At 43.2% G+C, this 15,684-nt stretch overlaps 1 non-coding gene across 1 annotated transcript; it reads right to left on the bottom strand.

The window, feature by feature from the left end:
* Positions 1-1,672: 1,672 nt before the first annotated feature.
* LOC122421762 lies at positions 1,673-1,779 on the bottom strand. The gene has a single exon (XR_006263580.1). It is a non-coding gene; the product is annotated as a U6 spliceosomal RNA (small nuclear RNA).
* Positions 1,780-15,684: the final 13,905 nt, after the last annotated feature.

The following is a 15,684-nucleotide window of genomic DNA, read 5'->3' as shown; positions in this document are numbered from 1 at the left end:
CAGGGACCTGGGTTACACTATTGGCATAAATTGGGGCAGGCTGCTTGGTCTGGGCCTGGCAATGTGCTTCCTCTGGTTGGTCCCAGTCCAACTTGCCCTCCCCCATTCCTCTTGTCCTGTCCCTCCATGTGTTTCCCCACCAAAATTGTCTATCCTAAGAACCAACCCACCAGGTGAAGTCCAACCCGCTTAGTCAACAAATTCTGGAATTGTTCTATGCTCACACCAAGGCGTGCTCGCTAAGTCACTTCAGTTGTGTCCGACTCTTTGAGACCCCATGGACCATAGCCTACCAGGCTCCTCTGTCCATGAGATTCTCCAGGTAAGAATACTGGAGTGGGTCAGGGGACCTTCCTGACCCAGGGGTTGAACCCACAACTCTTACATCTCCTGCATTGACAGGCAGGTTCTTTACCACTAGCGCCACCGGGGAAGCCCCCTACCACACAGACCTATTAAGCAAATATATAATGTTCACTGCAGCACTGTTTATAACACAACGACTGGGAACAACATAAATGCCCAACAACAGGGAATAGGTTCAATCAATGAGGATTTGTTTATCTAACAGGAAACATTGGAGCCATTATGAAAGAAAGCTATCTGAAGGGACTTCCACTTGTAGCAAGTTGGGACAGACATTTCCCCTATTTCTCATCCTAAATCCAACTAAAACCCCTGGACATTTATTTAATTTTATTTTTAAAGTACAGACTCAAAAAGATGAAGAAGGCAGATTGACTAAGAACCTCAGGACCCAAGAAACAACATGATGGTGAAGTCACTGGGTTTACTTTTTGCTTCATATATCTCAGACTTGGAAACACCAATGGGCACAGATAGAAAAAAATCCCCCCAACAAAAGCCTGAGTTCTCTAGCCAAAGAATCAGTAAAGGAGCACCCTACCAAGACACAAAACTTTTCAGTTCAGTTCAGTTCAGTCACTCAGTCATGTCCAACTCTTTGAGACCCCATGACCTGCCCACGCCAGGCATCCCTGTCCATCACCAACTCCCAGAGTGTAATCAAAATCAAGTTCATTGAGTCAGTGATGCCATCCAACCATCTCATCTTCTATTGCCCCCTTCTGCTCCAGCCTTCAGTCTTTCTCAGCATCAGGGTCTTTTCCGATGAGTCGGTTCTTTGCATCAGGTGGCCAAAGCATTGGAGTTCAGCTTCAGTATCAGTCCTTCCAATGAATATTCAGGACTGATCTCCTTTAGGATGGACTGGTTGGATCTCCTTGCAGTCCAAGGGACTCTCAAGAGTCTTCTCCAACATCACAGTTCAAAAGCATCAATTCTTCAGTGCTCAGCTTTCTTCACAGTCCAACTCTCACATCCATACATGACCCCTGGAAAAACCATAGCTTTGACTAGATGGACCTTTGTTGGCAAAGTGATGTCTCTGCTTTTTAATATGCTATCTAGGTTGGTCATAGCTTTTCTTTCAAGGAGCAAGAGTTTTTTAATTTTATGGCTACAGTCACCATCTGCAGTGATTTTGGAACCCCCCAAAATAAAGTCTGTCCCTGTTTCCATTGCTGTCCCATCTACTTGCCATGAAGTGATGGGACCAGATGCCATGATCTTAGTTTTTTGAATGTTGAGGTTTTTTTTTTTTTTGGTATATGAAAATTTATTACTATCGTGCTTTCATCATTAAAATTTAAAAAATATGGAACGCTTCACGAATTTGCCTATCATCCTTGTGCAGGGGCCATGCTAATCTTCTCTGTATCATTCCAATTTTAGTATATGTGCTGTCGAAGCAAGCACGAATGTTGAGTTGTAAGCCAACTTGTCACTCTCATCTTTCACTTTCATCAAGAGGCTCTTTAGTTCTTCTTTGCTTTCTGCCATAAGCGTGGTGTCATCTGCATGTCTGAGGTTATTGGTATTTCTCCCGCAATCTTGATTCCAGCTTGTGCTTCATTCAGCCTGGCTTTTCACATGATGTACTCTTCATATAAGTTAAATAAGCCAGGTGACAATATACAGCCTTGATGGACTCCTTTCCCAATTTGGAACCAGTCTGTTGTTCCCTGTCCAGTTCTAACTGTTGCTTCTTGACCTGCATACAGATTTCTCAGGAGGCAGGTAAGGTGGTCTGGTATTCCAATCTCTTTCAGAATTTTCCATAGTTTGTTTTGATCCACACAGTCAAAAGTTTTGGTGTAGTCAATTAAGCAAAATTAGATGTTTTTCTGGAACTCTCTTGCTTTTCAGATGATCCAACGGATGTTGGCAATTTGATCTCTGGTTCCTCTGCCTTTTCTAAAACCAGCTTGAACATCTGGAAGTTCACAGTTCATATACTATTGAAGCCTGGATTGGAGAATTTTAAGCATTATTTTGCAAGCATGTGAGATGAGTGCAATTGTGCAATAGTTTGAACATTCTTTGGCATTGCCTTTCTTTGGAATTGGAATGAAAACTGACCTTTTCCAGTCCTGAGGTCACTGCTGAGTTTTCCAAATTTGCTGGCACATTGAGTGCAGCACTTTAACAAGTGCTTTTAGGATTTCGGATTTGAAATAGCTCAACTGGAATTCCATCACCTCCACTAGCTTTGTTTGTATTGATGCTTCCTAAGGCCCACTTGACTTCGCATTCCAAGATGTCTGGCTTTAGGTGAGTGATCACACTGTCTGGTTATCTGGGTCATGAAGATCTTTTTTGTATAGTTCTTCTATGTATTCTTGCCACCTCTTCTTAGTATCTTCTGCTTCTGTTAGGTCCCTACCATAGAAAACTTTTAGAAAAGAACAATTCTACCCTAGCCGAAAACCGTAGAAAAAGCTGTGGCTCCACCCCCACAGTGTAGAGACCCTAAGATTCCACTCTCACGAGTTTGTAATGACATTCCCCAGGGCTCACCAGCATAATGGGGAATCAGAGAAGCCAAGTTGGAAGATGGATTTTCCATCCTTGCAGTTCAATAACAAGTCCCTTTTCCTACTCCACTCTGCAGGGGAACCTGGACTTCCACTGCCCAGCCAGCAGCAGCAAGGCACTTCACAGCCTCCCTGCCCACTGGGGTGGTATCAGAGGAGGCCTAGTGAGAGGGAGATCTTGTGCCTCTGCTCAGTAGTAATGAGGCCACCCACCCCTCAATGGGATCAATGGAGACCACAGTGGATGCAGTAACAAGGCACTCCTAACACTTGCCATTCAGAGAGGTATCACTGGAAACCTAGTGGGGAGTCAGAACTCCACCTCCACCCAGCTGTGGGTGGAAAGAACCTTAGGTATCAATGGAGACTTAGGTAACTCTCCTTAGGTATCAGTGGAGACTTAGGTAACTCTCCTTAGTTATCAATGGAGACTTAAGTAACCCTCCTTAGGTATCAATGGAGACTTTGTGGGTAACTGAAATCCCACTCCAACCTAATATTAAGAAGACACTCTCACTACCAGCTACCAATGCAGAGGAAAAGAGCTAAAAAAGAAAGTTTATGTAAGATCCAGAGTCTCATTACATAACATGCAAAATGTGAAAATTTCAATAAAGAATAAGCTGTCTTACTAGGAACTAGGAGGATAACAAACAGAATGAAAAATGACAACCAACAGATGGAAAATTGAGGTGATAGATGTGTTAGTATTATCTGACAAGGATTTTAAAGCAGCCATCATAAAAATGCTTTAATGAGTAGTTACAAACTTGCCTGAAATTAATGGAAAAAAAAGAAACATTTAGTAAAGAAGTAAAAGCTACAAAGAAGAAAAATTGGAAATTTTAGAACAGAAAAATACAGTAAGTAAAACACCCAATGGGCTCATAAGCAGAAAGGAAGGGGCAGGAAAAAGAATCAATGAACTGGAAGATAGAGCAATAGAAATTATTCAATCATAACAACCAAAAAATAAACTGGAAAAAATTAACAAAGCCTTAGGGATGTATGGGACTATAACAAAACATTAGTGTCACTAGAATCTGGGAAAAGAGGAGAAAGATGGTACAGTCAAAAAAAGTACCTGGCTGAAAAAAAAATCTCAAATTTGGGAAAATATGTAAACCTACAGATTCAAGAAGATAAGCAAACTTCAAACAGTATAAACCCAAAGAAATGCACACCAAGACACATCATAGTCAAGTTTTTAAAAACTGAATATAATGAAAAAATCTTGAAAGCAGACAGAAACGTCTTGCCTAGAGAGGGAAAACAATTTGAATAAAAGTGAATTTCTCATCAGAAATGATAAAGAAGGAAGTGGCACAACATTTTTCAAATGCTGAAAGAGAAGAACTATCAACCCATAACCTTACATCCAGTGAAAATATTGTTCAGGAATAAAGGGGAAATTATGATATTCTTAAATGAAGGAAAACTAAGAGAATTTGTAGCCAGACAACCTACCCTAAAAGAATGGCTACAGGAAGTTTTCTAAACTAAAAAGAAATTATAAAAGAAAGAAAGAACCATGAAACATGAAGGAAGGAAGGAAGGAAGGGGACAATAAGCAAAAATAGGAATAAGCAAAATAGATTTTTCTTCTCTTGAGTTTTCTAAATTACACCTAATGATTGAAGCAAAAATTTTAATGTTGTCTGGTATGCTTGTAAATGTGTGTAAAAGAATAACTATATACTTATATTATAAACAGGAGAGGGTAAAAGCGTAAAAGGAGGTAAGATTTCTATGTACCTCAAAACTAGTAAAATGACAATATCAGTAGGTTTAATAAACTATGTATATATAATGTAATATCTAATGTTATTTAAAAAGCTATGCAAGGAAATACACTCAAAAAAGACCATATACAAACTGAAATGAAATTTGAAAAAAAAATGTTCAGGGTAAGAAAGCAATAAAAACAAATCAGAGAAATGAAAAACAACGAGATAATTACATTAAGTGTAAATGATCTACTATATCAATTACAAGACAGAGATTGGCAGAGTAGATGATATAACTATGTGCCACCTGTTTAATATAAGAAACTCACTTCAAATATAATGATATAAACAGGTTGCAAGTAAAGGCTAGAAAAATATATAAAGCAAACATTAATCAAAATAAAACACAAATGGCCATATTATTATTAGATAAAGTAGACTTTAGAGCAAAGAAAACTACCAGAAACGAAAAAGATATTACATAATGATATAAGGATTCATCCACTCAGAAGACACAGCAGTCCTAAACATATATGCAAACGTATATAAAACATATATAAACGTATATAGTCCTAAACGTATATTAGAGCCCCAAAACATGTGTAGTGAAAACTACTTGAATTGAAAGGAAAAAATAGACACATCCACAATTACATCTGGACTCTTCAGCAAGCTTCTCTGAACAATTAAAAGAGCAACTAGACAGAAGATCAGCAAAAATATAGAAGAACTCAACCATACCATCAACCAACAGGATATGAGACATTTATAAAACACTCTACCCAATAATAACAGAATACACATTCCTTTAAATCCCATGGAATTTATATCATGATAGACCATATTATGGGCCATAAAAAAATCAACAAATTTAAAAGAATTTAAATTACAGAGTGTGTTCTCCCGCCACAATGGAATCAAACTAGAATTTAATAACAGAAAGATAACAGAGAAAACACCAAACACTTGAAAATTCAGCAACCCTTCTAAATAATCCATGGATCAAAGAGAAAGGCTCAAGAGAAATTTTTAAAAATAAATTGAATGGAATGAAAATGAAAATACAACATACATATCAAATATTTGGAAACACAGCCAAAGCAGTACTGAGAAGGAAATTTATACCACTAAATACATATATTTAGTCTCAAACCAGTAATCTAAGTTTCCATCTCAAGAACCTAGAAAAACAAGAGCAAAATAAATCCAAAGCAAGCAGAAGGAAATAATAGAGAACAGAAGTGAGTGAAATGGAAAACAGAAAAAGAATAGGAAATAATGAAACAAAGCATAAGGTTTGGGGGAAAAAAAGCAGTAAAATTAATGAATCTCTAGTAAGACTTATAAAGAAAGAAAGACATAAGGTACCAACACCCGGAATAAAATATGGAATGTTACTACAGACCCTACAGACATCAAAAGCGCAGTAAGGAAATACTGTGAACAACTTTACTCACACAAACTTCACAGATTAGAGGAAATAAACAAATTCATTGAAAAACACAGACTGCCACAACTCACCCAACATGAAATAGATCATTTGAATAGCCTTACATACAACTTGTAAATATTCAGGAAATTGAATTTTTTTAAATTTATTTTTTATTTTTATTTTTTGGAAATTGAATTTTTAATTGAAAAACTTCCCCCCCCCCCAACTGCAAAAGAATAAGATCTCTGTGTACTAACAAGGAGAGAAAGGAACAGCATATTAATAAGGGAATGAAAAATGCGTTACAGAACAATGTGCTCAATAACATATTTTTGTGAAAGAAAAGATAGCAATATGTACAAATGTATGCTTTCGTGTGCATAGACTATCTCTGGAAGAAATAAGTCTGGAAGAAGGAGTGTGTGTAGGAGGAATGGTTGATTTTTTTATGATGTTTAATTTTATTTTATATCCATCAGAATATTTTAAACATTTTTCTATTATTATTTGATAACTTTTTAAGTTGACTATTTTAAGCATCCACCTGCCTTCTCTGGCTAGAGTCCAGCCTCACAGACAGATCTGGTTTCACGTCTAGGCTTTACCACTCACTAGCTGTTAGAACTGAGCCCTAGTTTCATTTACTGTAAAATGAGAATGAAGATAACAAAGATAACTGTCTGGGAGAGTCGGGACTCTGAATTCAGCAAACAGCACCTTCGTGCCTTGCATCGTGCTGCGTGTTGTAATGTCAAGCCCAGCAGGCCCCTGAGGGGAGGTCAGATGGTGGTTCTGGAGCTAAGCCCTGAAGGAGCTACAGGACGGCTCGGCCCCAGGGGAGGGACGAATGCCATTACAGAGATGCCAGAAGGCAGCACAAACCCTCCGTGCCTGGGGACGGGGCACCAGGGTGCAGGACAGAGTCAGGGGCCCTCAGGCTGCCAGAGCAGGAAGTTCTCATGCCAGGGGCAAATCAGAACTCTACACTGTTAAAAAATCAGAAGAGCTAGAATATTTTCCGCCTAATATTCTCAGGGTTGATTTTCTCCACTGCTTTCTATGGGACTCTAAGAACCATCAGCCAATAAAACTGTTCCCCAGGTATTTGACATGCCACCAGAGTGCTGCCAAATGTGGCCTCTCCTCCGACCTTCTGCTCTCCAGGGTGCAGGAATCCTTGTTCCCACTCAGAAGCCATCCTTATGCCCTGACCCAGGTCCCCAGGCCTCCCAAGAAATTCTCATAAACGTAGGAAGCTAAAGCCGAGACTAGCTTGGAGAGCTTCTGATTAAACACTCTCACTTTGCAGATGAGGAAACTGAGGCCCAGGGTAGGGAAAGGACTTGCCCAAAGTCACACAGGGCACTGGCAACAGAGAGGCTTGTGGACTCCCAGCCTGGCACTTGCTGCTCTGCCCAGGATGCACACGGCCAGGCCCCAATCCCTGTCTGCCTTATGTCGCAGGGCCCGGCAGCCCAGAGCTGTGGAATCCCCTCTGTTTCTGGGCTTGTCTGTTTCATATCAGTAGCAGGATCATCCCTAAAACGTTCAGGGACAGAAACTGGTTTCCATGAGGTTTCTCTCCCTCCAGAAGGGACTTCTAGGTGACTCGGGAGCCTCAGGCTATCTGCAGGCGTTGGGTGACCACCTGGTCTATGCGTACCTTACACGTGTCACCAGGAACTGTGCTAAAGTCTACTATGCTATCTCCTCAAATTCTCACCACTCAAAGAGAGCCCAATTACTTATCCCCATTTTATAGAAGAGGAAACTGAGGCACAGAAAGCCCGAGGATCCAGCTCTACTGCTAGAAAGGAAAACAGACAAATCCATCCAATGAGAAGAGAGGCGGAGATGTGATCTCCCACTTTTGCCTTCAGCCCACCACCCTGGGGCAGGGGCGGCTAGCTTCCTTCAGCCTCCACAGGCTTCCTCACCTCCTCTGCGCAAGTCTCCCTGTGACTTAGAATGGGGTGGGTTACTGCAGCCCCCTCCATTTGGTGCCAGAAGTTCCAGCCCCTAAACAGCGTTCTCTCACATGCTCTCAAGAGGCCTCCAACTGGTGGTCCAATCACCAGACATAGCCCTCAAAAGTGCCTGCCCAGGCACACTTGTATTTTTTGTTTGGAGTTGCTTTTTTTTTTTTAAACTGAACTCTGAAGTAATTACCAGCAATGAAATATTGGGACTTTTCACAATAAAATCTGGAGTTCCTCCTCTTGAAAAATTGGAAGATCTGATAACCAGGGTGCATTCTCACAGGGCAGCAAGGAGCTGGACCTCCTTGAGATGGGCATGGATGCTCCCCCCCAACTCCATCCAGCCCCGCTACACCCAGCCCACTTCACTCATTCACCTGGACTGCCTGCCCTGAGTCTGTGGCTCCTGCTGTGGGCTCTCATGCACTCATTCAACAAAAACAAACTGAACATTTACTAGACGCAAATAGTGATTTCACAGGGAGAGGAGGAAGGGAACTCTTCATTCAACTCATCCTATCAGAATCTCCAGGGGTAACGAGGGTAGCTAACAGGTAAATGCAGTTTGAAAAACAATTTTCTGTATGATGAGCTAATTTTATATTTGGAAAAACTTAAAAACCTGCAACAATTATACTAGTAGTAATAATAGTAGTAATAATAGCAGAATAGCTAGTGCATTCAGCATCTTTTATCTGTTCATTTATTCAACATCTGCTCATTTATTCAATGCTCAATATTTATGGAGCAACTATGTTCTGGTACTGTTCTAGGTGCTGGGGTCACAGCATAAACAAAAAGACAAAACTATGCCCTCGTTTTTTTTTCTTTACCATTATAGTTTGTTACAGGATACTGAACACAGTTCCTGGTGCTGCACGGGAGGGCCTTGTCATTTACCTATTCTCTCTATATATACCAGTTTGTATCTGCCAGCCCCAAGCTCCCAATCCAACCCTCCCTCTGCCCCAACTCCCCTTTCACAACTAGAAGTCTGTTCTCTCTGTTTATGAATGAGTTTCTATTTCAGGCAGGTTAAGACGCTTCAGTCGCATCCAACTCTTTGTGACCCATGGACTGTAACTTGCCAGGCTCCTCTGCCCATGGAATTCTCCAGGCAAGAATACCAGGGTGGGTTGCTAAGCCCTTCTCCAGGAGATCTTCCCAACCCAGGGACCGAACCTGCTTCTCTTACATCTCCTGTCAATGCGGGTTCTTTAACACTAGAGCCACCTGGGAAGCCCCTTGTGTTTCATAGATAAGTTCATTTGTGTCATAGTTTAGATTCCACATATAAGAGACATCATCCAGAATCTGTCTTCTCTGACTTCCCTTAGCACAATAATCTCTAGGTCCATCCACGTAGCTGCAAATGTCATTATTTCATTATTATTATTATTTTTTTCAATGGCTGAGAACTCTACCCTCTTGAAGCTGAGGTTCTCTTAGGAGTCTTATTCTCTCCCCACAGCAGCCTGATGGATGCAAAGGTAACACAAACTCCAGGCCCAGATGGGGAATCCCAGGTCCAGGGGGATTGAATGGCTTGCCCCAAGTCACTATTCAAAGCCAGACGGGAAACTGACTACAGCTCCAGCAGCTCCCTGACCCTGCCTCTAAGCCCCACAGTTCAGGAGGGTGATGTGTGTGCCCCACTCCCAGCCCTAGACCCAAGGGAAGTACCGCAGGGTCTCCAGGGTGTGGCCTCTGGGTGTGTGGAGCTTCAGATCCAGCAGGCAGGGATTTAGAAGGTGGTGCAGACTCTTCTGAGCGTTCTGGAGCCTGCCATCCTGGGAATCCTTCAAGGGTAGGAGGCCAGAGGCATTGAGGATGAAGCTGGTGTCTGTAGCTTTCAAGGCTCAGAGGAGAGACGGAAAACTGGTGTGGGGTGGGGAATGGTTATCTGCTGGATGGAGGTCCTCTCTAGGCCTCCTGAGAATTCCCAGGCCCTAGTGCTGGGCAGCCTAGTACTGGATCCCTCCCCCAGGAACCCAGGTTAGGCTGGCCTCTCAGAGGCTACCTTGTTCCTTCCCCTCGGCGTTTCCCAAGGTCATGGACGGGGTGGGCGGGCTGAGGAACAGTAGCTGACCGGCAGTGAGAGACTGGGCCTTTTAAAGGACCTTTCTGTTTTCAGTTCTTTCTGGGCCTGGGGCTGGGGAGGGCCCGTGATTGGGCTTGGCGTTAAACTAGGAGCGGCCAGGGCAGGTGTAAATTATGCAAAGCTATTTCTGGAAACTTATCAGATTTCTCAAGAGAGAGAAATTAATTTGCCTGTTTGGGCAAATAACACCAATTTTTTTTTTCTCTGCTTAAGGTCATTTTGTTAAAATAAAATTGATTAACGTTCTCTTTAAAGTTTAAGTAGAAACTGCTCAAACATATTTTTATGCACAGAAGCACGGTTTGCGCCCTTCAGTAATTAATAACTCCACAAATAAGTTCACACCGCACTGCTCGCGCTCAGCCCAGCTCAGCCGGCGGCCCAGGGCGGGCGCTGATGGGCGGGGCCGGCGTCGAGTCAGGCCAATCAGAGCTCAGGGGAGGGAGGCGGTGGGTGGAGCCGCGGCCTCCACCGCTCGGGTGAAAAGCGGGTCTCCTACCCAGCCCAGGCTCTCCCCGACCACGCAGGACTTGGGGACCCCCCGGCCACGAGGTCTCTCCAGGCAAAGGCAGACACTGCGGGACCAACACCTGGAATCGGCCCCAGTGATGCGAGCATCAGAAGCCACCATTTCTGAGTCACTCTATTAAAAAAATGCTTCTGGCGGGCTGAGAAAAGGGCTCTGGAGCCTAAAGTTAGAGTTAAGAGTGTGAAGTAGCCTAGCTCTCTCTGCCTTGGTTTCTTCATATGTAAGAAGGAGATAAGAGTACCCACGTGATAATGTTGTTGTGTGCAGGTCTTAAAATAATACGAGATAATGTTGTTTAACACCATCATCATTTTTATCTCATTTCAACTTCACAACAGCTTTGTGAGATAAACATTACTTGTTATTCTTCCCCTTTTACCTACCTATGAAAACACCAATGCGCAGAGAAGTTAAGTGCCTTGCAGCGGTCACACAGCTGGTGAAGTTTGAATCCAGGTCTGGCATACACCTGGGTTTTAGGCTACAAGATGTCTTTGTATACATGTTTACCTTCCCCTGGACCTTTTCGATTGTCATTTATTTACTTTCTGTTTAATTTCTGCCTACATTCAGTAAATGTCTGCTCCAGATCCCTTGAAGGGTGCTGCATATACCCAGTTTACTAAGAGTTAGGCTTTGCTCTTGAAGAGATTATAGTCAGGGATGGGTGGAGGGGCAATGAAGACAGTCTGTGGTGATAACCATTAGTGCAATTAGCCAAATCTTGTCAGTTTTTAGGTCTACCAGTTACATGACAGGATTGCACTTCCTGGCTCCTGGTGATGGGGTGGGGCCACGTGAGAGGTGTTGGCCAATGAATTGTGTGTTAAAGTGCTGTGTGTGTGTGAGAGAGAGACTCCCAGGCAAGAGCTTTTAATTGCCAGTGTGAGACCCTCCCAAGTTCTCTATTTCTCTTTGGTTTGGTTACTGACCACCTTTATGGTAGTCTGTTCTCTGAGCCTTTTCAAGCGACTGAGACTTTCCAAGTGACTACAATGAAGGATGACCATGTCATCTGTGTGAGATATAAATCATTATTGTGTTAAGCCACTACAATTTGGGAACATTTTGTTATTGTGCCATAACCTAACTTATCCTGACTGCTACACAGTCCCAGAGACAGACAGCTATAAAAGTGTATAGATGTCTAGTAATAGACTTATACACCAGCTATTATCCAAGTTGTTATTATCAGAACATTTTTCCTGTGGGGAAAATGACCTCTGTGGGGTCAGAGTAAGTTGCCTGGAAGACGAATGGGATCATGACTAGGGTGAAATGAGTAAAGCATTTGCCTTGGGCACAAAATTTAAGTGAATGGCAAACAACTCAGAATAATACTTTAAATGTTTTTTAAAAATAAAAATAAATGCAAAAAGTCCACAGTAAACAAAACAGCAAAAATTTTAACAATGACAAGATCAATTGTGCATTTGCACAATTTTGCCTCACTTGCCCCACCTTAATCCCAGGCCTGTTGGCTGTAGTTTGTCAATTTGATTTTTTAAAAATATTGTGTTACATATTGTTTATCTTCATTACTAAGCTTTCTGGTTCCCTTAAATTTTGTACCCAAGGGAAGTGTTTTACTCGCCTCACTCACTCTCAACCCTGAAAATTAGACACTTGAACTGAGTTTAAAAGTAAACCAGGTAAAAAAGAAGGGAAGGACATTCTAGGAGGAGGAGCAGCATGAAGGAAGGCATGGAAGGACACAGCCAGGGGTGTCCATCGCAAAGTACACCCTACCTGGTATCCAACAAGACAGAGTTGTAAATGTTTGGCTTTTGTTAAGTGGTGGGAGTTTTTATCTCTTCTGGGAAATTGAGGATGCCATTTATCTTTGCTCATACTTCTGTCAAGCCTGAGTGAACCGAAATCAACTGTAAATTGTAAAGATAGTGACCCTGTGAAATTGCTTTGATAACTAACAAACAATTGGGTGGCCAGTTCTTTGAGGGTGCCTCTCTCTCCTCCAAAGGCAAGGCTAAGGTAGACCACCTCAGTTTGTTCATTTCCTAAGCTGTGGTGATGGATGGTACCTGATAACTACCAACAGGTTTTGCCTTGGGAGGAGAGAGGGAGGCCTTTCAGTTCTGCAGTAGACCAGTTGTATTAATGACCTTGATTCCCCATCCCTCCCTAAATTCCAGCTGCTGGGGTCCTGCAGCTCTTCCCATCAGTAGGCCGGGTCTATTTCCTTGCTCCTGAGTCTAGTTCGGCCATGTGCGCAAACACTGTGCACAAGCGAAGGTTTGAAGTTCCTATACCATTGGGCTTTCTCTGCTCTTCTCTTTGGCCAATATCATGAGAAGAACATACTCAGGCCACCCTGCCAGAGGATAAAACATGAAGAGCAGAGCTGAGGTGTCTCAGTCATCCCAGCAAGGCCATCCCACATTAACCAGGAATCAGACACCCAGATCAGATCAGCCAAGCTAACAAAGCCCAGCCCAGATCAGCCCAACCCCATGAACTTAAGACCCAAATAGATCTTGATTATAGTATGTCACTGAGGTAGATTTCTTAGACTTCAGGTGTTGTTAACTATCCCATATCCTTTCCTTGAAACTTCTAAATTTGCTGCTACTTGGAAGCCATTTATGTATATATTCAATTTGTTGTATTTATAAATTGATTCAACTATAATGAAGAACCCAAATAATAATGGCTTGAATAAGAGAGAAGTTTATTTCTCTCTCAAGGTCAAGAAATCTTTTGGGAAGCAAGACTGAGTTAGTATGCATTTGACAGTGTTAGAGATCCAGGCTCTTTTAATATTGTTGCTCAACTCATGTGTGGCTTCCATGTCTAGTTTACCTCATGGTTCAAAATGGCTTCTGGAGCTCCAGCTATTGCATCAACATTCCAGCCATCAAGAAAGGTAGGAGGGTGAGCTTATTTCTTCTCTTTAAGGACAATTCCTAGAATTTATATATACCACCATATTTTTACCCCATTTATAGCCCAATATAACCACCAATAGTAATATGGCCATGCTCATCTTCTAGGACAGATAGGGTATATTATTTGACCCTTCTCCTTTCCGAGGTAACATGTGCTCAGATAAAAATCAGAGTTAAGTTATTAAGCAAAAAGAAGAGAGCCAGCAGTCTTTCCTACATAGTATGTCATTTTATTCATAATAATAATAATTATTCAATCAAATTGCTCTTCAACAAATAGAAATGGCTGCAGAGGGGAGTCAGACACCCAAGGCTAGAAAGCAAGACACCCAAATTATAGTCTCAGTTCTATGTTGAATTGTGTGACCTTGGAAAAGACTCTGAATTTGTGTGGGCTTGTTTTAATCCATCTAAAATTGAAACCTGGTGTGACCAGAGATCCCTAAGGATACTTCCAGACATTTCCAGCTTGGGGTTTTTACATTCACTGCACTCTTTTCCCAGTGCTCCTGGATGGCTGAGTTGCTTTCACTGTTTAGGCCGGAACACAAGTCACTTCCTCAGCAAGGCCTGCCTCTAACAGGGGTCTCCCATGGATCTCACACAGTCCAGCCCTTTCCCCTCACAGTGCTTGTGACTGCACACTGCTGGGTCTTCACTGGCATGCTTGTTTACTGAATGACTGTCATGTGACTGTCAGCTTCTCAAGGACAAGCATCACATCACCCATCCATCCCTTTATCCCTAGCACCTTGTGTGATGTCTGGCGCACAAGAGCAGCTCCATAAGTGTCTGCTGGATGAATGAATGAAAAAAGTCTTGGTCATATTTACTGAACACTTGTAACTGCAGATCCCACTCCTAAGAATGTAAGTTTAAGAAGCAAATAAAAAAAAAAACAAGCAGAAAGTTCAGTATTAAACAAACTGTGAGTTTAGAAGGAACAGTCTCTATGACTGGGGCAACTTGAGAAGATTCTTCCTATGGTGGCTTCTCCACTGAGACCAAAACCTTTATTCACCTGCTTCCAGAAGCTCAGGGCAGGTACCCAATAGCAGGGATCGGTGGTCCCGGGGTCCTGGTCCATTTCTCAGCCTGTGCTAAATTCCTCCAGCTCATAGAGCCACTAGACTGATGATTTGCACATGCAAACCCAGCACCAGTGAAGTCAGGCCTCCAGTCACCTGGCCGGTTCTCCAGTCACGCCCTACCCCAGCACCCAAAACGCTCGCGGCTGATTCCTCACAGCCTCTGCTGAAAGGGGTCCCTCCAGTGTGAGCTTCTCGAGGGCAAGCGTGACATCACCCATCCACCCCTTTACCCCTAGCACCTTGCGTCCGGCTTCTTTGTCCTCCTAACAGTAACACTTCCGGGTCTTTCTCTGCACTCAGCCCTTCTTTTTGGTAGCACCCTTTCCTATGAGCCTCCCAGTGGCTCTCCCAGGTCCCGCAGAGCTGAGAGGTAAGGTGGCTCATCCTAGCTTTAAATCATTTGACTAGAAGAAAGTAGGGGAGGGTGGGGGCCAATGCACAGGTTTAGAGCCCTGCACTACCCCCACCCCACACTGCCCGATGGTGACAAATACCACTCCCAGCAAGGACCGCCCCATTCCCCCTACCAGCCCCCGCCTGGCACAGTCACAAGGGGTTCTCTCAGCCGAAGCAGCGGGGGCAGAGCCAGCCTGAGAACAATGGGGCCAGGGTGAGGGGGGGAGTCTGTGGGGTTCCCTGGCTGCCTTGTCATTGCCATAAACCTCATTACCTCGCGGTCCCCTAGGCTGCCTCTCTCCTTACCCAAGGCATCCTCTGGCTTCGCTGCTGATTCCCACATGGCGTGAAAAGCTCTTAAACCCCCCGCTGTAGTTTTAATGGGGGCAGTGACTAATTTAGCCCTACGCCACCAACCGTCAAATCAAATCTTCTTTTGGTACTTACTGAAGACTCACCTGGGTTCCATGGGGTTCGGGATAAATCCAGACTTGCGAGGGCCCAGAGACAGTGATCTGGCAAGCCCTGAGGACACACTGATCCTGCCCACAGTCTCATCATTGTCCAAAAGGCAGGTTTGGCCAGGGACTCCGGAAAGTCTACCCTAGCCCCAGGCTGTGGCTGGC

This window comes from Cervus canadensis, chromosome 18 (genome assembly GCF_019320065.1).
Source record: "Cervus canadensis isolate Bull #8, Minnesota chromosome 18, ASM1932006v1, whole genome shotgun sequence".
Taxonomy (NCBI): domain Eukaryota; kingdom Metazoa; phylum Chordata; class Mammalia; order Artiodactyla; family Cervidae; genus Cervus; species Cervus canadensis.
The sequence above is the reverse complement of the archived record's forward strand: the minus strand, read 5'-3'. Positions and strand labels throughout refer to the sequence as shown.